Source organism: Phyllopteryx taeniolatus, chromosome 21 (genome assembly GCF_024500385.1).
Source record: "Phyllopteryx taeniolatus isolate TA_2022b chromosome 21, UOR_Ptae_1.2, whole genome shotgun sequence".
NCBI classification, from domain to species: Eukaryota; Metazoa; Chordata; class Actinopteri; order Syngnathiformes; family Syngnathidae; genus Phyllopteryx; species Phyllopteryx taeniolatus.
The window spans coordinates 11728530-11755130 of record NC_084522.1 but is presented as its reverse complement, the minus strand read 5'-3'; the positions used below and the strand labels follow the sequence as shown (position 1 = coordinate 11755130).

At 40.1% G+C, this 26601-nt stretch overlaps 1 protein-coding gene across 1 annotated transcript in view; it reads right to left on the bottom strand.

The window, feature by feature from the left end:
- The window catches only part of LOC133470906 (ephrin type-A receptor 7-like), a 361573-nt gene that overhangs the window by 325421 nt on the left and 9551 nt on the right, over positions 1–26601 (bottom strand). The window contains exon 2 of the mRNA XM_061759845.1: positions 13152–13326. The gene's annotated coding sequence lies outside the window, so the exon portion shown is untranslated. The remainder of the gene's footprint in view (positions 1–13151; positions 13327–26601) is intronic.

Sequence of the window (26601 nt, the reverse complement as noted above, 5' to 3'; positions counted from 1 at the left end):
TGCAACTTTGACATTCTTAATCCAAATTCTGGCATTTAATATTCATTATTCTGCACACTGCACTTCCACACACACATAAAACGGCAGTTAGAGTTTTATTGAAGCAGAGCATGATTAAATGAAACTATCAGAACACACAATGGAACAAACAGGACATAGGATTTTGGATTAAATCCAGTTGTGCATGTTTTTGCATGCTGGACGAGCAGTTGAATAGATTTTACTGTTGTGGAGCAGCTCTATGTGTATATTCTATTTAACCCAGCTGACTGCAGTGTGTGTAAGAGCATGCTACATTGGTTTATCTAGTGAGGCTGACCAAATACAAACCAAACCAAAGCAAACTGCATCAATCCCCTGCTGCTCATGTTGCTCCCCAATGTGCTCAAATGACGCACTCAAATGTAAATGACTGCTGATGCACACTGATGCAATGAAATGCCAATACTCTGACTGATCCAACCATTGCCTCTTGACATTTTATTTCCTTCTATCCCCCTCACACACACACACACACACCACCATCCCCAACCCAATTTTTCCCTCTTTCAGTCTTTCTTTCATTTAAGAACGCTGACAAAGCCAATAAAGAGGAATGGATCAATGCTACGGATTCATCTTGAGGAAAGACGACTTTAAACCTAGAGCAGAGAAGAGGTCAGAGGAGAAAGAGAAAAAAAAAGATGATGTAGGAAGCACGGTGGAAGGAGAAAGACTAGAGGAAGAGGAAACAATTGTAACAGATATTAAACCAGTTAGCGTTAACTGTCCAGAAGTGTCTGCTTCATTGTCCTATGCTCTCTGGTCAGACACAGCTCAAACAATACAACCCTGTGGACACCTGGGTTCATTGTCAAACAGAGGAAGAAAAAGGGACCAAGGATTTATTACCCCTGACATCATAAACTGCCATATTAAACAAGTATTGTACTCTCAACTGTGAACTGTCTTTTTTTTAAACTGCAGTTGCCCACAGTGAAAGGCAATAATGTAATAATTGAAGTAGTTGTTAAGGTAGTGTTTGCAATAATCAGTCATAAGCTAAATTGGAAATAAAGTCACCAGAGTTGGAGGCATAGTGATGGCTAGATGCTATCCATCCATCCATTTTCTGTACCGCCTCTCCTCAGTAGGGTCGCGGGCATGCTGGAGCCTATCCCAGCTATATTCGGGCATAGCTACAAGCTATTGTTTGGTATAATTTGTGTCTTTTTTTTTTAGCCCAAATTTTGAAACAAATGAAACACTGCAATGTAGTTTAGAAGGTTGTTAAATACTCTCCACGAGAGAAACCGAGCCACAAGCAAACAAATCTGCAAAACATAATACTCGCAGCCATAAATGCTATTGAACAAGGTTGTAGCAGAAATCAAACCATGAGTAAGTAATCCTTAAAATACTTATTTTCCTTTCCATGAAAGCCTGGATCTCCAATTTTATTTAATTTTGAGATGATTCTGATTTTCATCTGTGCGGCACGGTGATTGACTGGTTAGAGCGTCTGCCTCACAGTTCTGAGGACCTGGGTTCAATCCCCGGCCCAACCTGTGTGGAGTTTGCATGTTCTCCCCGTGCCTGCGTGGGTTTTCTCCGGGCACTCCGGGTTTCTTCCCACATCCAAAAACATGCATGGTAGGTTGTTTGAAGACTGACATCACCGCAACCACAACAAAAATTATTGTCAGCTGTTCTATTAGTGTAGCCCTGTGATTGGCTTGCAACCAATCTATGATGTACCCGCCTCTCGCCCAAAGTCAGCTGGAATAGGCTTTAGCTCACCCTAGTAAGGATAAACGGAATGCAGCCCTATGGGGGGCACGAGCCAGTGCAAACTGTAGGCCGGTCCCGAGCCCGGATAAATGCCGACGGTTGCGTCAGGAAGGGCATCCGGCTTAAAACTTTGCCAAACAAATATGAGCGTTCATCCAAAGAATTCCATACCAGATCCGTCGTGGCCCGGGTTAACAACATCCGCCACAAGCGCCGTCAACCTGCAGGGCACCGGTGGAAATTCAGCTACTGTGGGTCAAAGACGAAGAAGCGGTGGAAAGCGGGTTCTTTGGCAGAAAGAGAAGAGGAAAACACAGAGCCTAGAACGGAATGTGTGGACTTTGAATGTTGGGACTATGACAGGAAAATCTCGGGAGTTGGTTGACATGATGATTAGGAGAAAGGTTGATATATTGTGTGTCCAGGAGACTAGGTGGAAAGGCAGTAAGGCTAGAAGTTTAGGGGCAGGGTTTAAATTATTTTACCATGGTGTAGATGGGAAGAGAGTCACTGATGGTGTCGTGGTGCACTGGCCTGACTTTGGTCTTTGATCAGTTCCCACTCAGTGACTGTGTGAGTGAAAATGGTTGTCCGTGTCTACATGTGCCTTGCGACTGACTGGCGACCAGTTCACGGTGTCATCCGCCTTTCGCCCGAAGTCAGCTGGGATACGCTCCAGCAGCCCGCAACCCTAACCAGGATAAGCGGTGTTGAACATGGATGGATGGATAGATGGGAAGAGAAATGGAGTCAGGGTTATTTTAAAAGAAGAGTTAGCTAAGAATGTCTTGGAGGTGAAAAGAGTATCAGATCGAGTGATGAGGCTGAAACTTAAAATTGAGGGTGTTATGTACAATGTGATTAGTGGCTATGCCCCACAGGTAGGATGTGACCTAGAGGTGAAAGAGAAATTCTGGAAGGAGCGAGACGAAGTAGTTCTGAACATCCCAGACAGCGAGAGCGTCGTGATTGCCGCAGATTGTAATGGACATGTTGGTGAAGGAAACAGGGGTGATGAAGAAGTGATGGGTAAGTACGGCATCTAGGAAAGGAACTTGGAGGGACAGATGGTGGTAGACTTTGCAAAAAGGATGGAAATGGCTGTAGTGAACACTTTTTTCCAGAAGAGGCACGAACATAGGGTGACCCACAAGAGCGGAGGTAGAAGCACACAGGTGGATTACATTTTGTGCAGACGGTGTAATCTGAAGGAGGTTACTGACTGTAAGGTAGTGGTAGGGGAGAGTGTGGCTAGGCAGCATAGGATGGTGGCGTGTAAGATGACTCTGGTGGTGGGGAGGAAGATTAGGAAGACAAAAGCAAAGCAGAGAACCATGTAGTGGAAGCTGAGACAGGACGAGTGTTGTGCAGCTTTTCGTGAAGAGGTGAGACAGGCTCTGGGTGGACAGGAGGAGCTTCCAGAAGACTGGACCACTACAGCCAAGGTGATCAGAGAGGCAAGCAGGAGAGTACTTTGTGAATCTTCTGGCAGGAAAGAGAAGGAGACTTGGTGGTGGAACCTACAGGTTGGCCAGACAGAGGGCTAGAGAAGGGAAGGATGTGCAGCAGGTTAGGGTGATTAAGGATAGAGATGGAAATATGTTGACTGGTGCCAGTAATGTGCTCGATAGATGGAAAGAATACGTCGAGGAGTTGATGAATGAGGGAAATGAGAGAGAAGGGAGAGTAGAAGAGGCCAGTGTGGTGGATCAGGAAGAGGCAATGATTAGTAAGGGGGAAGTAAGAAAGGCATTAAAGAGGATGAAAAATGGAAAGGCAGTGGGTCCTGATGACATTCCTGTGGAGGTATGGAAGCATCTAAGAGAGGTGGATGTGGGGTTTTTGACCCGCTTGTTCAATAGAATTCTAGCGGGGGAGAAGATGCCTGAGGAATGGAGGACAAGTGTGCTGGTGCTCATTTTTAAGAACAAGTGTGATGTGCAGAGTTGATGAGCCATACAATGAAGTTATGGGAAAGAGTAGTGGAGGCTAGACTCAGGACAGAAGTGAGTATTTGCGAGCAACAGTATGGTTTCATGCCTAGAAAGAGTACCACAGATGCATTATTCGCCTTGAGGATGTAGATGGAAAAGTACAGAGAGGGTCAGAAGAAGCTACATTGGGTCTTTGTAGATCTAGAGGAAGCCTATGACAGAGTACCCAGAGAGGGTGTGTGGTACTGCATGCGGAAGTCTGGAGTGGCAGAGAAGTATGTTAGAATAATACAGGACATGTACGAGGGCAGCAGAACAGCGGTGAGGTGTGCTGTAGGTGTGACAGACAAATTTAAGGTGGACGTGGGACTGCATCAGGGATCAGCCTTGAGCCCCTTCCTGTTTGCAGTGGTAATGGATAGGCTGACAGATTCGGTTAGACTGGAATCCCCGTGGACCATGATGTTTGCAGATGACATTGTGATCTGCCTTGAAAGCAGGGAGCAGGTGGGGGAACAGTTAGAAAGATGGAAGCATGCACTGGAAAGCAGAGGAATGAAGATTAGTTTAGATAAGTAAGACAGAATATATGTGCATGAATGAGAGGGGTGGTGGGGGAAGAGTGAGGCTACAGGGAGAAGAGATAGCAAGGGTGGAGGACTTTAAATACTTGGGGTCAACAGTCCAGAGCAATGGTGAGTGTGGTCAGGAAGTGAAGAAACGGGTCCAAGCAGGTTGGAATGGGTGGAGGAAGGTATCAGGTGTGTTATGTGACAGAAGAGTCTCTGCTAGGATGAAGGGCAAAGAAACAGTGTTGAGGCCAGCCATGATGTACGGATTGGAGACAGTGGCGCTGAAGAGACAACAGGAAGCAGAGCTGGAGGTGGCGGAAATGAAGATGTTGAGGTTCGTTCTCGGAGTGATCAGGTTGGATAAAATTAGAAATTAGCTCATCAGAGGGAAAGCCAAGGTGCGATGCTTTGGAGACAAAGTTAGAGAGAGCAGACTTCGATGGTTTGGACACGTCCAGAGGAGAGAGAGTCAGTATATTGGTAGAAGGATGATGAGGATGGAGCTGCCAGGCAAGAGAGCTAAAGGAAGACCAAAGAGAAGGTTGATGGATGTCGTGAGGGAAGACATGAGGGCAGTTGGTATTCGAGAGGAGGATGCGGGAGATAGGCTTACATGGAAAAGGATGACGCACTGTGGCGAGCCCTCAAGGGACAAGCCGAAAGGAAAAGAAGAAGAGTAAGGATAAACGGTATTGAAAATGGATGGACATTAATGCAGCCATTAGTTGTCCATGTGGTAAATTATTAAATGTAATACATTGAAATGTTGTGATACCTGTATATGTCTTCTTCAACAGATTTCCCCAGTATTTGCTTCTCTGTAAATTCACATTTTTCATTTGAATTGTGAAAAAAAGGCAGCATACGAAGCAAAGCACATAGAGCTGAATTCAACAATCCACGCTCTGCCACTGGTGAACAGCCCACTGCAGGTGTGGGGACACATAACACAATAATCAATCAATCATTTTCCAGGGGGTGGTGGCACTGACTGTTGTATACACTTATGCGCCAAACAATATACAAAATATATAAAATATGAAATAAAATTAGACCCTTACTGTTCATGTTGTCTGATGACTCATGAAAGATTTCAATGCTCACATTTGCATTTATGGAGACCCCTGAAGTGCACTGATTAGGAGGAATGTCTTAAACTGGAAAAATTATATATATATTTTATAAGAGAGGAAGTTGAGGTAAGAAAAGACAAAATAAGACATGAGGAGCAGTAGACTCAAGATGAAATCCTGATAAACCACTAGTATGTGCAAGCATAGCTTGTTCGCCCACTCACTCTGTCTTTACTCATGACCAGCTGCTAATTTGTGTCATAAGAGCCCCCCACGCTCACCCCCGCCAGCCCAGTGTCTGAGGGGCACACATAAATGTACCTCATCACTGATAAATACAAGGGCACATCAAGGAGAATGATAACCAGTCATCCAGTAATCTCACATCTTGTTTTCCTTGTGGATGGAACACAAATGTATGCTGAATTGAGATTTTGCTGGTATTATTTCTGGTGTAAGCTTTTATATACATAAAACATAAGGGGTAAGGCTGCTTTCGATGAAAAGGACATTTCATACTTAGCTTTCATTGCATGTCAATCACACGGCAACTAATTGAACATCCCCTACAGAAAGTCAAAATGAGCCAAATAAAAAGTGTTCAGAATTTATCAGTTAATTGCATAACTAGAGATTGTTGCAACATTATGTTATTTAGATACTATGGCTGTCAAAGTATTGCGAACATTTCTATAGTCACTTCTGACAGCCCAATCCGCAGTGAGCTTGCACAGCATCAGAGGGACTTCATTGTTCAAAGGTAGACATTAATGATACCATGGAACACAGTGGAGACAGTCATTATCAAGTGGAAAAATATGGCACAACAATGATATTACCAAGAACTGTTCATCCCTCCAAAATTGATTTAAAAAAATAAAAAGATGAGAAGAAAACTGGTCAGGAAGGCTGCCAAGAGGCAGACAGCAACACTGAAGGATCTGCAGGAATATCTGCCAAGTAATGGCTGGTAAGTACATCTTCATATTGGATGATTGGGCTATGGTGTAGGGTGGCAAGACCTTACAAAGATTGTATGAAGAAACGTTTTTGATGGTAATATTTTGGGCTCCATTTGGAGTGTGTAGACTTTTTATATCCAGTAGTAGTAGTTAATAACTCTGATAGTATTAATGCATTTGGATGGGCAGAATTACTTACTGTACATTTTGTACATTTAGATGTTCTTCCTACTTCTTTGTGCAAATGACCAGAATGTTGTGACAGCATATCTAATGTGTTGCATTTTTAAAAAGATAGACAAAAGACAAAATTGTCCTCAAAAATCTTTTTGATATGGTTTTATGGCCGTCTTTGGAACCTACCACAATATGCAATCCAATATGATTATATTTCCTGGTTCCAGCTCTCCCAATTGCCACCCTAATCTCACTTTTGCTCTGTGAGAAGGGGCACCGTCAGGAAAAGTAATTCTATGGGGCCATGTTCTTCACTTTGCAGCACTGATATGGTGGGGCCCCAAGTGATTTTTTGTTTCTTTTTCCCCCACAGGGTCCCACATCCCTGACTGTGAGTCAAACAGGTTCTGGCTCCTTATCACTGACTGCTGTTTATGCCAATTACAGAACAATGGGGGCCTTCAGAGCAATCACTGGATGAATGAAGAAAGCTTCAGTTCAGGCTAATTTCCAGGCTACTAAGAATTCTAATGAGGCTGTGGGATTCAACACATGACATAACTTGTAATGTCAGGTTTTTGAAGAATCTGAGAAGAGGAATAAAAACATTATAATATTGATATACTTGTCAGAGGCATCATGGTGCATGACAGAAAAGGAGAGCAATCAGAACAAAGAGGCAAAACAAAATAGATTATAGGAGTAGGAAAGGATCAGTTGGGCTGATAATCTTATTGGCCCCATTACCCCTCCCCCCTTAGTGCACTGCGCTGCTGCAGGAAACAAAGACGAAACAAGTCCACTATAATCAAGCGCGCCGCAGCCCGTCACGCGACATTATTGATTCATCTATATGGTCGCGCTGTAATCATACAGTGTGAGCGCACATACACACCAGTCATTTACATTCGCTCCATGTGAGCATGGAACAGCGACACCAGAGGTACAGGCAAGAGTCATGCAATCAAAAAAATGGCAAATAAAAATAGTATAAAACTCAGTAGCGCATAGCCCTCCATCGAGGCAGAAACGTTTTCATTGAAGAATCATGACATATGGTATTTCCCTTGGCCTGTACTTGGCCGAGTATGTATTATTTTAAGTGCAGAAAATCCAACCATTTTCCTGTAATCAAATGTGCACAATCAATCACATAGTACACGTGTCACTTGAGCTCCCCTTTCATCTTCATCCTTCTCTTTTTGCTCGTTCTTTCGCTCAAGAAGAAGCTGACTTAATTGACACACTCTCTACTCCCACCCCAACTAATAAAAAATAAGCACTGTTGCTGAGTCTGGATTAGACTCGACAATCAACCCGCTTTTAGAAAAAAAGGCTCCTGAGAGAAGGGCTGCTGGTGGTTGGGGACATCCCATCTAATACAATTTCTTCGATGTTCCAGAGATAAGTGAATAAACTCCTCACGGCATGAAGCGTAATTAATTTAGAACGCTGAAGATGAAATCAAGAAGGGATCGTCGCCTACACAGAGGAGGTGCACTGATGCTTTTAAGATGACGGAGAAGAAAGATGAGTGTAGTGTTCTTTGTACACAAGGATCTGACGATATAAGGGTCACAGAGCATGTGAGAAGGTGAGGTCTAATTATTGCCGCCGGAGAATAGCTGAAGGGGCTGGCTGTGATTGGCCAATTTAAAAAAAGCAAAAATCACTAATGCTACAATGAAGAGACATGAAAGTCAATGACTCTAAATAACTCTAGATTAGAATGATATAAAAGTGCCACTGTGCTTTTTGACACTTTAAAGAGAAAGCAAGTAAAACGCAACATCATTTTTCAGTTTATTTGATCACATTAGCCATTTTCTGAGTGAACTCTCATGTAGCAGTCACTGGAATAACGTTAGCATTAGTTAGTAGCTGGCATTATTTGCAAGACACAGCTATGTATAATTGTATTATTTATAAACAAAAAAGAGACAATATTGAAATTAATGACAAAAGCAATGGTTATAATGACAAAGTCAGCATGAGGCAACATCACAGAAATCATACAGTATATGATTTTTTTTTTGGGGGGGGGGGGAACTTATCTTCACTTTTTCAACAAAAAACTCACCTGTTTGCTGTGTTTGTGCTCGGACTGTCTAATAGGGCTGCCACAAACAATTATTTTGATAGCCGACTAGTCATCGATTATTTTTGCGATTAGTCAACTAATCAGATCATATCGCTGGCGTCGGTCCAAAACCTCCTACAGCCAAATTTGGTCAATTCCATATTTTTTCAAGTGTTAAAAAATAACTCTCTTTTACAATGCAATGTTAATAGCTCAACATACAAACCCCAATTCCAATGAAGTTGGGACATTGTCTAAAATGTACATGAAGACAGAATACGATGATTTCCTTTTCAACCTATATTCAATTGAATACACTACATGTCCTCGGCTATTGAACGTGTTTAAAATTTAAGATTGTCAGACCCTATTATCGGGAAAAATTCACTTGTAACACACCTCAAACCACAGGATAATCTTATAGGATAGTCATATCAAACACAAAATAATCTGGCGTTCGTCGACCTTGGTCGGGAAGGGACAAATTCGTGACAAAAACAGCCCGATTATCTTCATGTATGTGCCAGGCCTAAATTGGCAACAATATGCACACCACTACTTGTGCCTCTCATCTGGAAGTAAAAAAAAGTATGACGGAATACACAAAATAAAACAGAATTTAAAAAGAAAGGCATTCATCTCACAGGTAAAGTCAGGTTCAGTTTCAATCCTTCGCTTCTCACTCTGCCAACAGGTAGACTTGTGGCGCATATACAATATATGATTTTAGTGCCTTTATGGGTGTACATGGGAACTCAGCCCCCATTGGCTCCCACATAACTCAAAGCCTGATAAAGACATCCTGTTCACTATTTCACAAGGCCGTCTCCTACTTGACAAAACACTTATCTTTATGTGTTTTACTTTGTGCAATAAAAGGCAGGTACACTGCACTGCCTGAGATTTAAAGATCGCATTTGACCTTGGCAACTGGCAGTACAGTGAAGATAAGCATTCAAGAGACTTACACTGCTTGTCTGGTTTGGAAAAAAGAAAGTGTAGACATGTTACCACAGTATATTTAGGTCATTAGAAGGTTTCTTACATGTGGCCCTAACACCCACTGACTCATGTCTATGGATACAGTTTAGGGAAAAAATTATGGCAGATTTTTGCCTCATTTGTCTCAATTGTTGGCAGCATTAAACCCAAATCCCTTCTTGTGTCGAACGTGCTAATCCTATGACATCAGTAATGGTGGTTGTCAAGTTGTGGTTCCAGCTTTTATTGGTGATTTGATTTTTCACAGTCACATTTTTATTCCCCGAGTCGCACCCAGCTGGCAGCCGCAGAGCTGGAACTAAGCTCATTTTCACTTGCTAATTACAACGCTTCCTTAATAAATGCAATGAGCTTCACGGCCATGTTTTACTGTGTTTTGCTTTCATACAAGGGTGCATACGTCATGCAGCAAGTTTGATGATTTTCCATTTGATTTAGCACGGTTGATTGATGATGTAGCCCCCCCAAACAAGGAGAAAATGAAAAATGTGTTTGTGTTGTTCGACCACGGGCAAAAGAGGGACAAGCTCATCAGACAAACTCCCGCTCCAACATCGGCACACGCTCCTAGAAGCGCATTCACGTAAAATGTGACTCCCCCTTTTGCACCGTACACCTCCATGTTACTGCCTCCTTAATGGATGGAGTGAAAGGAGGGTCTCATTTGCCAATATGTCTGTGCTGGACTGATTGCGGCGGAGTGATGAATGGCTGATGGAGGCTCGGTTGGGGTGCAGAGGAAACAATTAGTGCCATGTTGATCTCGCCTTTTCTCCTCTGCCCTCCATCCATCGCTTATCATCCCCCTCCTCTTCCTGTGTTCTCCAAGTCAATCATTCTCTATCTGTGTTGTCATCTCATCAGCTAAAGCATCTCACTCGTTCTTTCTCTCCTCATCTCTCTCCCACCCCCAACAAATTCCCACCTCAGCACCATTAGTATTAATATTCAACGAGGCAAAAGAGGGAATGAATAAAGATGGAAATAGGAAACAGATGCATGGCGGCTGGCAAGAGGACAATGGAGTGTCTCCTTTTCGTAATGCCAATGTCATTAATGTTAGCTGTTTGTATGGCGGGGGGTGGGAAATAAATGAATAGGTAATATAGGACAGATGAGCAGGTTGCAGAGGAAGAGAAAATGGAAGGATCTGGAATGGGGGCATCCCTGTCAAAAAATATTTGCTCCATCATCTCTTTAGTGTTGTTGTTTATCTTACAAGGTCACCTTCAAAGACCACCCTACGCTTACAGCAATTAAAGTCAGACGCTGCAGTGATTGCTTAGCAGACAAAATCTGACCTGCCTTTCACCTCCCAAGAACAAAAGATATTATTCTTATTTCTGGAGTTAGTTGCGGTTAGACTAAGAAGACACGAGACACTACTCATTGCTGATAAATATGACATGCTCAAATTCATTGGACAATTACTTTCGAAAAATGAAACCACAATCTAGTGGAACATCGACGGTCCAACACCCTTGATCCCATCAGTTCACATTTTTTTACGAAACATACACAAACAGAAGGACGTGCCACAACAATGGGGTGGAGAAGAAGAACATTAAAAGACGATACAATATTTTTCACATCAAAGTTATTTGGAGTGAAAGCAAGCCCACATATTATTACTTCAGTGATTCCTAACCAGGGTGCAGAACAATTAAGACCATCCCTCCATCCATTTTCTACCGCTTATCCAAGGTCGGGTCGCGGGGGCAGTAGCTTTAGCAGGGACGCCCAGACTTCCCAACAATTAAGACGATATCCTAATTGTTTAAATACATATACTTGTACTTTTGTGACATTTTTGTGCCGTTAGATTTTTATTATGTAAAATGGGTGTCTTGGTTCTCGTTCTCTGTATTGGGAAAATTTGTGGAGAAATCAGAACCAATTAGAGGTCAACTTAAAATATCATTAGCTATCAGGTGTCCATTTAGGAAGTAGGTCATGTCAGTAAACCTGAATGTTACATTTCTAAAATGTTGCTTACAATGTTATTGTAGAAATTGTCATTCATATGATTGAGCATGTTCTCTCATGAATTCAGTAGGGTTTTGTACTCCTGATGAAGGAACTAGCGAATACAGTAAAACTATACTTTAGTGCTAATTTCTTTTGTACAAGTTCCTCATTGTTTTATCTAATAATGTGTTTGCAAAAAAGACAAAACAAAACAAAAATTATTTTAGGCCTCTGAAGCTTAAATGTCCCTGTGCGTATGATTCTAATAGGAATTGCATTGTAGATAGAAGAAATAGGAATAAGTAATTTCTCAGAATATTTTATCATTTAAAAAGACCAAAAATAGCAACCCCATTCTGTCAGCCGTATTAGACACCAAATATTAGAAGGATTTACTTGGGGATAATGTTGTAGAAATGGCTTAATGTTTTTAAATCCTCCATTTTCACTGTTGTGATTTTGCTTTCCCACTTAATGTATTCTCTTTTGTTTGCTACCCAGTGTTGTCTTCCATTCTTCATCATTTCATTTGATTTTTTTGTTGGTGTTGTTGTTGGCATCAATTTTTAAGTATTGAGTTTTGTGCCTCTGTCTTACCGGTTTGGTTGTTTTTCTAATCCAAAATTGGTCTCGTTATCTGATATCTCATTTATCCGCCCATTTAATAAAAGCTATTTATATATCCACAACTATATAAACACATGCAAGTAGGGCTTAATGGTTAAATTAGCTTCCTTAAAGTCAGGGTGACATAATATATCATGCATCAACAAAACAGAAAATCTTTTTGGGAAAATCTTGCCTCATTCTCTGAGGCTTACAATCATTTCTGCATTTCAACCCTTGTAGCTAACATAGAGAGAGACATATTTAAAACCCTCACATGTAAAAACATAACATTTGAGCCTTTCAAACAGAGTGAATTGGGTATTAATTAATGAAACAGCTGCCAAAGTGTGTGCAGAAAAGCTCTCCAGGCTTTTGCAAGCCATTATGATGAGCCCTCCTGGAAATGAAGAGAGGGAAATGGTCTTCAATGGGCTGTTTTAAGAGAATACGTGTGGGAGTGTTGTTCTGGATTTGAGCCAAGGTAGTGGGTCGGCAGCCGGACATGTGCTCACTGGCCACTTTATTAGGTAAACCTGCACAATCTCAGGAAACCTAATCCAAGAGATTTATCAAAACCTCTGTTTATTAAAAAGGCAATTCTCACCAGTGTTTTACAGCTCTTGTACTGGATATCTAATTGTCAGCCATGTGTACAGATGCACCATAAATGTTGGCCCTGGATGAAAAAGTAACCTTTTTGCTGCAATACTTCCCCTCACAAACAGTTTCGTGCAGCTGCATTCCTCATAAATATAAGAATACAAGCAACCACAGACAAAGGGAGTATTTCAAACGCCAAACAAAAACTGTTATAGCATAAGAAGGCATACAGATCCGTCATTCTGCACGAGCATGCAGCTGAACAAGTCAGTTAAAAATAAATGTGACCAGAAAGCGTACATCTTCATTAATCATACTTGGCTCCCACAGCATCCAACTTTGTCGCCACCACACATACTGTACAACTGCGTCCAAATGCATGTGCACATATGTGTTGCACCTACCCGCTGTGGGTCCTGGAATGTGGCTGACAGTGACAGAGAAGCAGGACAGCGGGTAATGGAGTTTATAGCAGTCGAAAGTGAATCACGCCGACAGATGCTAGTCCCCTGGGACACTGTGGGGGACGAAGCACTCATTCACTGGCGCTGGCACATCGTGGGAGGACATGGAGTACCCCTACGGACACACACGGGTGGAGACATTGATATGTTACACATTCACAGATGGTCATGGGAGGGAGGGAGGGAGGGAAGGGGCTTGTTGAACCTTGAACTGTACTAAGAGATGGACCAAGCCACTGGATCTGGATAGTGAAGCCAAAGAATTAGCCAGCCAGTAAAGCAGGGGTGCGGAACCTTTTTCCTATGGTCAATTACCTGCCTACTAAATTTAAGAAAAACTGAGAGTTTATTAGTATCTTTTATGAGAATTTGCGGGGTAACATTTTTTTGTACAAAATTACAAAGTTTCAATTTCATAGTTTTTCAAACAGGTAAATATTATTTCTTTTGTGACCAAAAACATCTGCGCTCTCAGAAAAAAAAAAAAGAAATGAATTAACTTAATGTTGCACTTTGTGTTTTTGGCTTTTCAGAAATCATCTCCTGTAAAATAATTTAATATCTTTCAAGTACCAATGAGTGGTTAAAAAAAGAATAAAATACATACACATACTTCACAGGAATAGTGTTTATTAGAAGCAGGGGGCGCAGCATTCGTAGCACACAACTATAAAGTCCAGGGATTATGTCCAAAAATACATTAAGCATCATCCTCCACTTACTTGTCAAATAGCCCACTGTACACAAATAAACACATAGACACAATATCACAAACACTATAATGAGAATATGCTGTGAGAGCTCTTTGTTGATGTCTACCTGCTGCGCTTTTTGGTAAAAAAAGACATCCGAGCAGACTCCATGACGGCAAATCCATTTTCACATTTATACACACACACACACACACACACACAAGTACGCATGAGGGCCCCAGAATTAGCCCGCAGATATGTTTGTTGCTGCGACAAACACTGGGATGCTCCTAATTCATGCTCAGAAATTAGCTTTAAAAGGGGAGTTTGGAGAGACTCATTTTACCCTGCGCTTATTGGATAGATGTGTCTGCGTCTGAACTACAGTGCAGTTTCGACCACATCCTCTCAAGAGTGTCTATGTGGTGAAGTACAATTGCAGCGCTCCCACTTAACAAAACAAATGGGACCAAACCACAATCCTATTCAACTGCAATGAGGAGAAAACACCTTTGGTTCGACCCACTTTTCTTCATAAACACTTTTTCATACTCTATTATATCAATTACACAAGCTGCATTTTGTAAGCTTTACACACCTCACTTGACACTGGACAAAGAATTTTACTATTTGTGGGACAGTCTATTAAATAACTTCTTTTCATTTCCGCACTTTTTTGTTCGCATTTTATTTATCTCTCTAAATTATTCACTGTGCTGTAAAGCTATTTATTTCTACATAATGTCGCTGGCTCCCATCAAGACTCGCACTTAAAGCTTTCAGCCAATTAAATGTTAATTAACATGCAAAGCCTAATACTGATGGATGACCTCACTTTTACCAAACTCACTTATTCTCCATGTCTCGGAGAATAAGTTCTTCACTTGCTTTTTATATACTGATGTTCACCCTGGTTCAAGTGGACCTCCAGGTAACATAGTACACGGTGGATTTAAGAAATCCCATAGAACCATTCAAAGAAGTTTTCCATGAGCTCTTCAGATTATGTAAAGTTGCCATTGACACCCTGTGAGTCCAGGTTGAATGCAGCTTTTCCACACGTCAGCTGGCCGAGACCTACTTTTATCACCCATGGACAGAGACGCCGCAACAGGGCAAGCAGTGGCTGACATTGGCCCATATCATTGGCAAAGTATTGCTTTAACACTGAAACGACACTGTGTCGTAGTCCGGAATCCTCCGCATAGGCCCCCCTACTAGCAGGCTTGTTAGAATACCTACAGTACAACAAAATGAAGCGAATTTATCACTCGAGGTATTTTTCCACTGGAAATGTGTTTTATGGTATTTTTATTCATCTTTTATCCAGTTAATTGTTGTTCTATATAAAATGTGTTTTCTAAATAAATGGAGAAAAGATCAGAGAAAATTGCCATTAATATGTAATTTTAAGGAAAAATACTATATTGGGATATATATCATTAGCAAGATATAAAATTACCTAAAAAGGCGTATAACATCACACAGTATTATGCAGCAAAACCTTTTGTTATAATAATAATAATAATATGTGTAATGATAACGACATCGATGACGTCATGTATCATTTTTGTTATCGGTTGAGAATCACTAAGAGTATTGTATCTTTGTTATATCTGTCCAAAAACATTTTTTTTTTTAAAACAACTTCTCCATCTTAGCTGAAATTTGCGCTCGTGTGCTTTCATTCGCTCACATCCTGTGCTTCTCCTGTAGGCTAAGCTCCCCAGTCCATAAAACCCAGTGACGCCCCTGCTTTCCTCTATTAATTATTCTGGTGACTTGATTAAATTCCATACAATAAACACTCTCAAATTGCTGAGGGCGTGTGTGCGTGGCATTATAATCCAAAAACAATTATCATTTATATTATCTACTACCTGTCTTCATGTATTAGACAGGGAAAAATGCTACTCATACCAACACTTGAATGTATCGTGCCTGAAGCAAAACTTCACATATTACCATCAAATATTGGAGACAAAAGAGTTGAATGAGCAATTAGTCCTTGTATGACATAGTAGAACTCTACAAGCTATTTGTTTACAGCAGACCGTGCTAATGAGCATAGAGGTGGTTAATTGCAGAGCATAACTAGGAGGCTTTTGTTGAACCATCCTTTAATTGTCACGAGAATTGCACATCTAGTGTTCCATTAACGTTTGGTCTCGCTTTAGATGAAGCCAATACCAGTGTGTTCTTTGACATTGAACACCCTTTGTGCATAAAATACGATGGCTGTCAAATATTATGTCCTGGTAAGATATAAATATATAATATATATGTATATATATATATATATATATTTATATTATACTTGTACTATTCAAGAACTTAGTAATACTCAAAACGCGGTAACAATCCATCTTTTCTTTTTAAGTTTAGTTTTCCTCTCTATTTTGCAGCATAAACTTTGCACCATATGCTTTTTTTGTGACTCATAACATTCTGCCTTTGCTACAGTATGTCCCATCTCATTCTCACAAAGTTACATTGACTTTTTCTAACTTCCACACAGGCCAGGATGCACCAGCTGCTGTTTGCCATATAGAGTTGCTGGCTCAGTATTAAAAAAAAAAATGTCTTTCAGTAATTTGCATGCTCTCACTGGTCTCCTGTTTGACTGCACAGTAAGAGGTTCCACGGTAACTAGGCACTGCTGTTGGTGCAAGCATCTCCATACTGTGAACGCGCAAACATGCCGAGGCATCTCCCTGAGGTATTGAAAACATAGACAGGGCTTAACATGTACAAGTCTACCTGTCTTTAAGAGACCATCCAGCCTCATAAAATGCTTTAATACTAAAGGTGTGGATGTGAGTACGAATGGTTGTTTGTTTATATGTGCCCTGCGGTTGGCTGGCGACTAGTACAGGGTGTATCCCGCCTCCTGCCCGATGATAGTTGGGATAGGCTCCAGCATGCCCGCGATCCTAGTGAGGAGAAGCGGCTCGGAAAATGGATGGATGGATATATATCTATATATATATAAATATAAATATATATATGTATATATAGATATATGTATATATATCTATATCTATATCGATATATATATATATAGATATATATATATATATATATATATATATATATATATATATAGATATATATCTATATATATCTATATATTGATATAGATATATATAGATATATATCTATATATATATCTATATCTATCTATATATATATATCAAAGAAAGGAGGTGTTGTGTTTGTCTCCCTTTGTGCAATTCCAGTACAAAATCCTTTATTGGCATGACATTGAAGTTCATCTTTGTGGCCATGGAAGAACTCTATAGCAAACTCAAAATAGCCTAGACACACACACAAGCACAAACAGGCAGGCAGGAAGGAAGTGAAACCCACCGTAATGTAATTTTGTCTCGATTAAAATGGTGGGAATTGGATCTGAGGTAAAAGGCCATGTCAAGGGAGAACAAATGGGAGAAGCGGCATATGGCGGAAGATGAACGACTGTCCGGAAGATTGAGAGTCGGGACGGAGGGAGAGAGAAATGATAGTAGGGGGAGGGAAAAGGGGAGGGGGGGGGGAAGTGGGGTGATATGGGTCTATATTAATCCGTTATGGAGAAGGCGCCTTGCCTCTCGACACGTGATGACCTCCTTGTGGGGAGGGGAGGTCATTAACTTTCCACATGATCATTTACCACCATTATGTGTTGTTCCTCTGCGGTGGACTCCAAATTTGCACCTGTACTTGTTTCATCCATTTCTCCTAGACATTTTTTATGTTTGTACATGGACAATTAGTACATGTTTGTTTGCAACAATAAAGGTCCAAGTGAATGTTTCAGGCTTTAATTATGCAGAAAACGACAATATTCCGCAAACATGAAACTTGCAGGGGCGCGTGCAATGTATTAGTTTGCGCAGCGGCATAAGAATACGTTGGTTTCGGCGGGTCCTTCTTTTCGTCTCAAAAAGTCAAAGACAAAGCAAAACAAACACTCAGCGTTGATCCTTTAATGCTTGCTGAACTAAGGTTTTGTGCAATATGTTGATGGCAGCAGTTTGAACACCCAAGGTTTGTCAGGATTCCAAATTGTGGTGATGTTTGACTTCAGTGATTCCACTGTATTTTGGTGAAAGTCAGAAAGTGCCGTCTTGAATGAAATTTCCTTTTAGAAATTATTGTTGAATATTGCTACCCATGTGAAAAAAAATATATTTTTTTTTTCCTCCCTCTCATTAGTTTCCCCCTCGACTTATATTGGGAGCTTTCACGTGTGCAGCTTTGACCAGAGAGCCATTGATCACATCACATTGTGTACCTACCAACTACAAGATAAACAACAGTATTGGCTTATGGGGTTCATTGTATTCTACACAACCCACTTTAACAGAGTGTGTCTACATCCAGACAGAACACGACAACACTGATTACACTGTCTTGCGTCTGTGATGTTTACATACTATGTGCTGACCCAGAGTCTATATGACAGTCTTGTCAGGATAAACACATGCAATATATGTGTAACTGACACACATCCAATATTGCATATTTATCAGTGAGGGAAAATGGACCCTTTCCTCGCACTAAGATCCACCAGACGTGACAGAGTGCATTACTCAGATATGTCAGATTTGCAGAAGATTATCAGGGATGATATCGTCACCTGGAGCATATTCTTGTTAGAATACAGAAGCTCAGTTTGGCTGACAGAAAGCTTAAAAAAAAAAAGCAACAAGGATTGGACCTCAGTACACATCAATCGGGTTTCTTTTCAGCAGTTTGGTGTAGCAACCAATGTTCTTCAAACTAGTACGTATAGATACTTTATTTATGACAATCTACAGTTCCGCACTATTGATGTAAAATTGAAACTTTCCAACACAAGCCATCACATTTCCATCAGCAAATTTATGAAAATTGCTGTCTCCATGTCAATGGAAAAGAACATTACTTTAAAATTTTGTAAAGCTATGTGCAACTCCAGCAGTACATCTGTACAAAAAATAAATATAATTATTTAAGATTTCCACAAAACATTCAATTTCCTGAATGCTGTTCTTTTCTGTCAACGCAGCATCAGTGGAACAGTCCACCTTCCGGAAGCAGCACGACCACAGTGGAGGTCTGCTCTCCCTTTGAGGAACATTCTAGATATCCAACAAATGAATCCAATAAATATAATGGTGCACAGGACTTTTGCACAGTACTGAACATACAACAACATTCATCAAGTTACTCATAAAATGTTATATTGTGACCAAAGTGTTGTTAAAAGACAGTTGTTACTTTTCACCGTTAGTTTTCATTCCTACTGAGAAAAAAGAGCACCAGTTGATGAAGGCCGTACACACTGTAATGTGCAGATCCCAAGGGTGCCTCCGGGCAGAGAAAGTAATCTGTGATGGCAAATAATCTGTGATCTCTTTCAAAAGGTCAACACATAATATCAGATGGTTAATTTCAGCCAAAATGTTGCAGTAGCAGACAACGGGCTACAGCCTTAGAAACAGAAGTGCGGGCCTCGAGTCACATGACTTGAGACCTGCCGGTTTTAGAACTCGGGACTTGCTTGACTAAAATTTATGAAAGACTTGACGACTTAGACTTGAAATATGACAAGTGTTACCTGTTTACAGTTTAAAATCTGCATTTTCAAGTGTGCCGTTTGTTTTGTTTTTGAAAGAAAAGTATTGTTTGTGTCGTGTGTGCAAACCTTGCAACCCACCAGCTAGCTATGATGCGCAGTGCAGATGCCACCTCGTAAAGCATTAGTAGCTATTAGAAGTATTATAGAGGAAGCTCTAAAGATCGTTACATTTGGATTCAAGGATTATGTTTTTGATAAAATACTGAAAAAGAGAAACGGCAACTCAAAGATAAGAGACATAACGACTATAACATAGAACTTCATCCGTCACTGTGAATCCGGCAAAGACAGACAAGCTATGTTAAGCTCACAGTTTAGCTAATTAATGTATAGCTGGTCAAACATTGACTATGTTTCCTGATGTTTTTTTGTTGTTTTTGTTCAATTAAGAAGAAAGTGACAATTCAGAGACTGGTTGGGACCATTAAAAACTACCTGATTGTGAATGTGTTAATATAAACATGTACTGTATACATACATACGTCTTGAATAGTTTGACGTTACTGCGATACACCAGAAACATTTTGAGAAATATGTAGCCAACGGATTATTTACTTCTTTTTAATTCCCTCTTGATGGAGAGAGAGTGAGAGCCAACATTTGCACACAACCAATTACAGAGTTACTTTGAACAGTAACCTGATTATCAATAGGAGCCATATATAACCAACCTGTAATGTAGACCATAAAATGATAGTTGCTTTAAAAAAAAAGACACTTTTGCATTTGTTCCAAATTTATATCCATAGGCATTAGTTATTCTTTCATAGTTTCATGATTACTAGTAGACTCCATTATCAATGAAAAAACACATTTTCCATATGAATGCCAGTAAAGAGTTGACGAGTTAAAAATGCACAGAGTAGCAAATAAAAGAGATGATGGTAGCACAAACTACGAAAAGTTTTAAGCGTATGTATTCCCACTGTACTGTGCCCATATAGACTGCATAATGGCTGGCAACCATTAAGGTGTGAATGCAAATGAGAAAAATACAGAGCATGAATACAGCTGGACCACAAAGCAGATGATGAAATTGCAGCGGGCTTGAACACTGTTTTGAATGGAAGCAACTGTGAGATAGCATCCAGACGCACATGGCCGGGCGTCGTGCAATCGCATACAAAGGTGGCCGCCCTCAGCGCTGCTCATGGACCGTACACACCAAAAGAAAGTACCCAATCTCACTTAGCTAGAGAGGGAAAATGAGAGGGATGGCTTGGAAAATTGAAGCGAATAGGAGGGAGTATGAAAAGAAAGTGACATCTAAAGAGAGGGTAAGATATGTTTATGAAGAGAAAATATGAAAGAAACCTGAAAAATGAAGGCAGGCAAGGACAAGTGGGTATAGAGAGTGAAATGGAGTGCAGTTTATTTAAATGGCTCTCAGATTTGACTGTCTTTCTCCTTGCGTCTGTTTGATGGAGCCTGTGCTTACTAATGTATCGTTGTGGGACGGGGACACACTGAAAACATTTCGTGAGTCATTTAAAGTTTAGTCTGACTTACACTGGTCACTGTCAGAAGACAGTTAAACATGACAGCTTAAAGTTTGTACTTCAGTCTCAAGAGTGCCTCTGCGGAACTCTTCACTTTTTCCTGCATCATTTTTTTTTTTTTTACTCTCCTCTTTTCTCCTGTCCTCTTTTATTGCTGTTGTTGATATCAGCTCATCTAAGGTCTGAGATCAACAATTCTGTTTTGGACTAAAAATGTCATCTAAAATTTAATGCTGCTGTCTACAGGCTTCATTTGTCACTCTGAGTGTCTGCTTACTCAACGAGTTATAACTCAGTGTTGTGCAATCATAAAACAAGATATTAAGAGTTGAGTATTTAGTATACCTTCTCTATGTAAACTGTTTTAAATTTTGAAATTGAGTTTTTCTTGAGCAATATGAGCATCATATGAGCAGTACACACATAATATAAAAGTATTTCATGTAGGTGTAAGTTTGAAACCCTAAATATTAAGCTTTACGAGAGACTTCCAGTATGTGTCAAGTGGATAAAACTATTTATTCAAAGTACTGATTATCATTCGGTAGGTAAAGTAAGCATACCAAACTATCAACCTCTCACATAATCAGCAACTTGTTACTTATACATGTAAACACCTCACATGATAGCAATCTGCAGAGTCAAGGCCAAAAAAAATGTATTTTTTTTTCTCCCCCAAACAAATAGCAGAAGTTCTGAAGAAGAGTACATATTAGATATGGAACAGCAAATCTTTTTAAATATTTTTTTTCAAAATCAAAAATTACTTTTTAGTATAAAACAAGTTAAAATATCCTTGAAAAATGAAAAATCAAACCCTTTGGCTAAGACTACAAACCCTTTGGCTAAGACTACAAGAGCTTTGCACTCGGTCACAATTTTGAACGTGTTCAAAATGTATTATTATTTTATATGAAATACTGTACGGCTAAAGATGGGTGAGGTTAGGTTACTGTGCGTGTTCCTTCTATGAGCTAAGTGAGTCGTAATTTCCTTATTTTAGAAACTATCTGCCTCATGATTTCAGAGATAGCTGATATTATATGTCAGAACTGTTGGTTCCATGTAGCACTCAATCGATCTTTTCCGACTTTCCAGGATTCATTTCTAATTTATTATTCTATGCCAGACAATATTGATTTAAATAAATATTCCACTAAAAAAGGCATAATAGCTCAGGCCCTATCTTTATACAGTATATTCCATTGAGCGCAATATTTCAAAGGGAGAATATCTGATCCTTCAGAAACTGTAGCTGGGGTCAAAAGTAATGTCATGCCCCTTTTTCTGTCAGTGCTCTCTACCTGTTCAAACTTACTTTCCTCAGTTTTTTCCACTTAGAAAGACATACAACAAAGATTTACATTTCAGACTTTCAGGATTTCAGACTTCAATCTAACTACTTCTATCCATCCATCCACCCATTTTCCATACAGCTTGTCCTCCTTTGGGTCCGGTGACCTGGAACCCATCCCACCTGACTTTGGGCGAAAGGCAGAGTACACCATGAACAGGTCGCCAGCTAATCAAGGGCACATAAAGACAAACAATCATTTACACCGGGGGGGGGGTCACAATTTTTCGTCAGCACTACCATGCGGCCACATAGGACCGCAACCTTCCTAGCCGAAGGACAAAATATGCGCATGTCTGTTTTCTTTTAATTAAACCAATGTACATCACAGTGTCTTAATGTCTTTCATGATCAAATGTATGTGTATGCATGCTATTCAACAACAAAGGATTTGAAGAAAACAACAAACTACAGTAACCACATACTGTACTGTGATCTCCCCCCAGTGCAAAGGGCTTTCTTACATGAAAATTCATATTCAAAGATGAATCAAAACAGCTGAACAGCAAACCAAGATTAAGTGCACGGACTCAGTTTGTCCATTTTTTCTCTCTCACAAAAATCAACTCACTCATGTCATGTCATGTCATGTCATTCAAAATCGCCAAATTAATAGGCAGACTCGCTTACCTGTATGATACAGTGCAGTATAGGGCAGGAAAGTTCACTCTGTTTTGTTCAAGGAACTCTAGCAAAGCCGGTGTGTCTCCCCTGTGCTGCATCGTGGGTCCGCCATCCATAACAACAGCCTCTTGTCTAAGCCAACATACGCATTTGTAACACTATTACCAGCGTTAAATATCTCCATGTTTTTGGAAGACACACTCCTCATGCACTTCAAACAAAATGTCAACAGTTCTTGTGAAGAAAATAAATCATTGTTGTTTGTCTACTTTTGTTGAGATCTGACGCTGTTTGGTTCCCAGCATGCATTGCAGCATGCAATGCTTAACTTTTTCTGTAAAAAGGACGTTAATCATTATTTTTTAACTGTGTTTATGTTACCGTAGTTCAATGAATGTGTATCTTAATTACAAACAAAAGATCTAAAGTGAAGCACATGGCGGATGACATAGTCGCAGGTTTCCAGATGGGTAGAGGAATCTGTTCAAGGGGCATTACAAGAACATTACAATGGACACTGTGACAAGGAATCATCATTGGGTGTTTTGATGATATCATGGTGAACAATGAAGTATCCCTCCCAGAAGGCTCTGTGGTGAGATAATAGGAGAAACTACAGGACTTGTGCTGATAACGTCCCTCGAGGTTGTTGAAAACAAGTCTGTTTTTGGAGACATTTTCACACACCGTCACTCTCTCTCACTTTCTACACACAAACACACACAAACACGCACACACACACAACCACAAACAAACAGAGACTGCATTCGGGGATACCGAGCTTCATCGATTCCTTAAAACATCAGTATTCTATCAAACAAAAAAAAGAACTTGTGTCTGAAAGAAGCCCAAGGCACAGTGTGATAAAGTATATTCATCCTAACACTCAAACAAACACAACAAATAAACATAAATGTACTGACTGGAATATACTTTGACCACAGCCACCTTAAACTCAGCATCTACAGGTACAATTTTATAAAGGGATTTTACTTGGATCTTCACTCCCTCTGCTGTCTTAGGTTAAATGTCCTTTAAAATAAATGACATTTGTTCTTTTCTTCTTCTGTAATCCACACAGGGTCACAATGATACATACAAGTTCAAATATATAAATTTACCAACAGTTTGTTAGGTGATGATGAAAGTTGTAGAGTGTCCTTACTTAATTTAGGCCAAGGCCTATCAACTTCTTCTTTGTGATCATGATTGTGGCCGATAGGTTCTCTTTGTCAGCACAAATTCGTTTGATTTGTTTGACAGTAGTATGTTAACTTCTGACTACAACTGTAACGGTCTATCTATGCTGAGCTAGGATTACTGGCTTTGGCAAAAGTCTGCACTCTACTGAGTGGAATTGTACGCCTCAAATGGGTTCTTGCTCTGACAAAGAGAAATGAAACTTTGAAGAACACTTGTAAATTGTGACTGGTTAAAACAAGACACCTCTATGGCGCCAAGGGTATAAAACATTAAAATAATGTGAACACTATCTTTCTTTCTCTTCCGTGTTTCATGCCAGTAGTTAATAAAGCGGACACTGCTGTGGGGTATGATGATATTTATGTAGCACACAGACATCATTTATTAGAAGAAAAATGACTTTTTACTGGCCATGTATGATAACCTGATTTATTCTCTTCTTTTCAGCTGTAAAATCACCGGGATTCACGCTTGCTTTTCTCTCCTACTTACAAAATCTACAAATTTCACCTCCCTAACACTCACAGGCTCCATCTTCCCTCCTGCTCAGGGCTGATTAACTCAGAGGACAAATTACAGCCTTGTATCTATTAGCGCCATCCAGGTGCGAGGGCCTACTGAGCAACCCTAACTTAAAAAGGTCCACAAAATACGCACTTTGATTTTGATCTGTTTGCAGCAGAAAAGTAAGGAGCAAAATCGCTTAAGAGACATCTATTTTTTTTTATGCTTTTGCACCCGCTATCTGCTCTGTAGTCAACCCACATTATTCTAACTGACTGCCCTCGCTGTCCTTCTAAAATAAATATGATTGCACACAGGGGGTAGATTTAATTTGCGCAACACCAAGTCCCAAGTCAAATTAAACCAAGTATTTACTGACAATACATGCAAAGCAGGTAGCAAAGGTTGGGGTGTCAAATGAATGAAAAGTGGATACAGACTTGCACACCCTGCTGTGGATTTGCTGGAGAAAAATCATGCAATGATATTTTTTTACGCCAGCATATATGAAGAGCCCTCCAAGCTATAGCTTTAATATCTGTTGCAATTTGGGCATTTGCTCTCATTTTGTCCCTCTTATCAAATTGGAATAGAAAAAAAACCATATCTCTCTATGTGATTGTTGTTAGTGACATTGAATTTGTGACTTTTTATGTCATTTTAAGTAAGACCTAATGTGCGTAATCCTGATGTTGCCCCATGGATAGCAATACTACTTAATTGTCTGAAGACCATTGATATGAAAGGGGATGCTTTCTGATTATTCAAAAGGAGCTGATTGAAAACTGGAAATGCATAGTTGATGCCCAAAATGTATCCGAGTGTATTACCTCATCCATTTCAATACAAAGGAGGAATAAGGCAGACTTGAAATGTAATTGCTCTACCTAGTGGGGTAAACAACCTTGAGTTTCAACCCTTTGACCAAAAACACACACAGTCGAGCTGCACAATTAATCGAATTTTAATCGTGATCGCGATTTTGGCTGCCACGAATAAATGAGCCTGATTGTTTGTCATTTATTTACATTTAAAATGCAGGCATTGCTGCATGTGTAAAGTGTTTCATTTGCAGCAGTGCCTGCAACCTAGTAAGTCAGCCACCATGGGGTGTACATATTGTTAAGGCGCTCCGTGGGCAACTTCAAAATAAAAGCTTCAAATGGCATTCATGTCCAATGTAGTAATATATGAAGCCTTTATTTTGAAGTTGGCCCTTTCAGCACGTTGACAGAGAGGCACGCTGCATCATGTCACAGTAAACACTATTAGCAATCACTGTAGCGGCTGCCTTGACTTCTACATTTCGGCTGGCCTGACTGCAGTAAAGAAAAAAAATGACAGAAGTAAATAGAGCTGTCGAGTTCTTTGCAGTTTGTGACCGTGCACAACTCACCAATCAAGCAGAAAAATAGAGACATACACTTCCTTGACAATTCGCTATATTGAGGGGAATTTTCAAATGAAAAGTCCGTACTTACAGCCTAATAATGCGTTTTATGAATGACTGTAATTCCTCATGTATAATGCTCAGTTTTATTTTCCCAAAAAAATCTTCAAAAGTCAAGTGTGCGTATTGTACGTAAGTATAATAAAAGTTAAGAAATTCCTTCACAGTAAAATGAGGTGGATGAGTAGATACAACAACGATGGGCACGCTGGGAAATCTTCTGATAACGTAATTGTTGACATCATCGTGGCGGCTTGCTGCCACAGGATGTCCCAGCGTGCCTAGCGCCATTGTGTAGTTGTTAAAATGCTGTTTTAAGTCAATTAGTCCCCTAATCCCATAAATAGTTGTAATAATGTGAATGTTAATCCATCTTTTGTGGTTGTTCCCCCTCTGCAGTTTAAAAGTTAATTTTGCACAGAAAACTGTTACATATTTTTT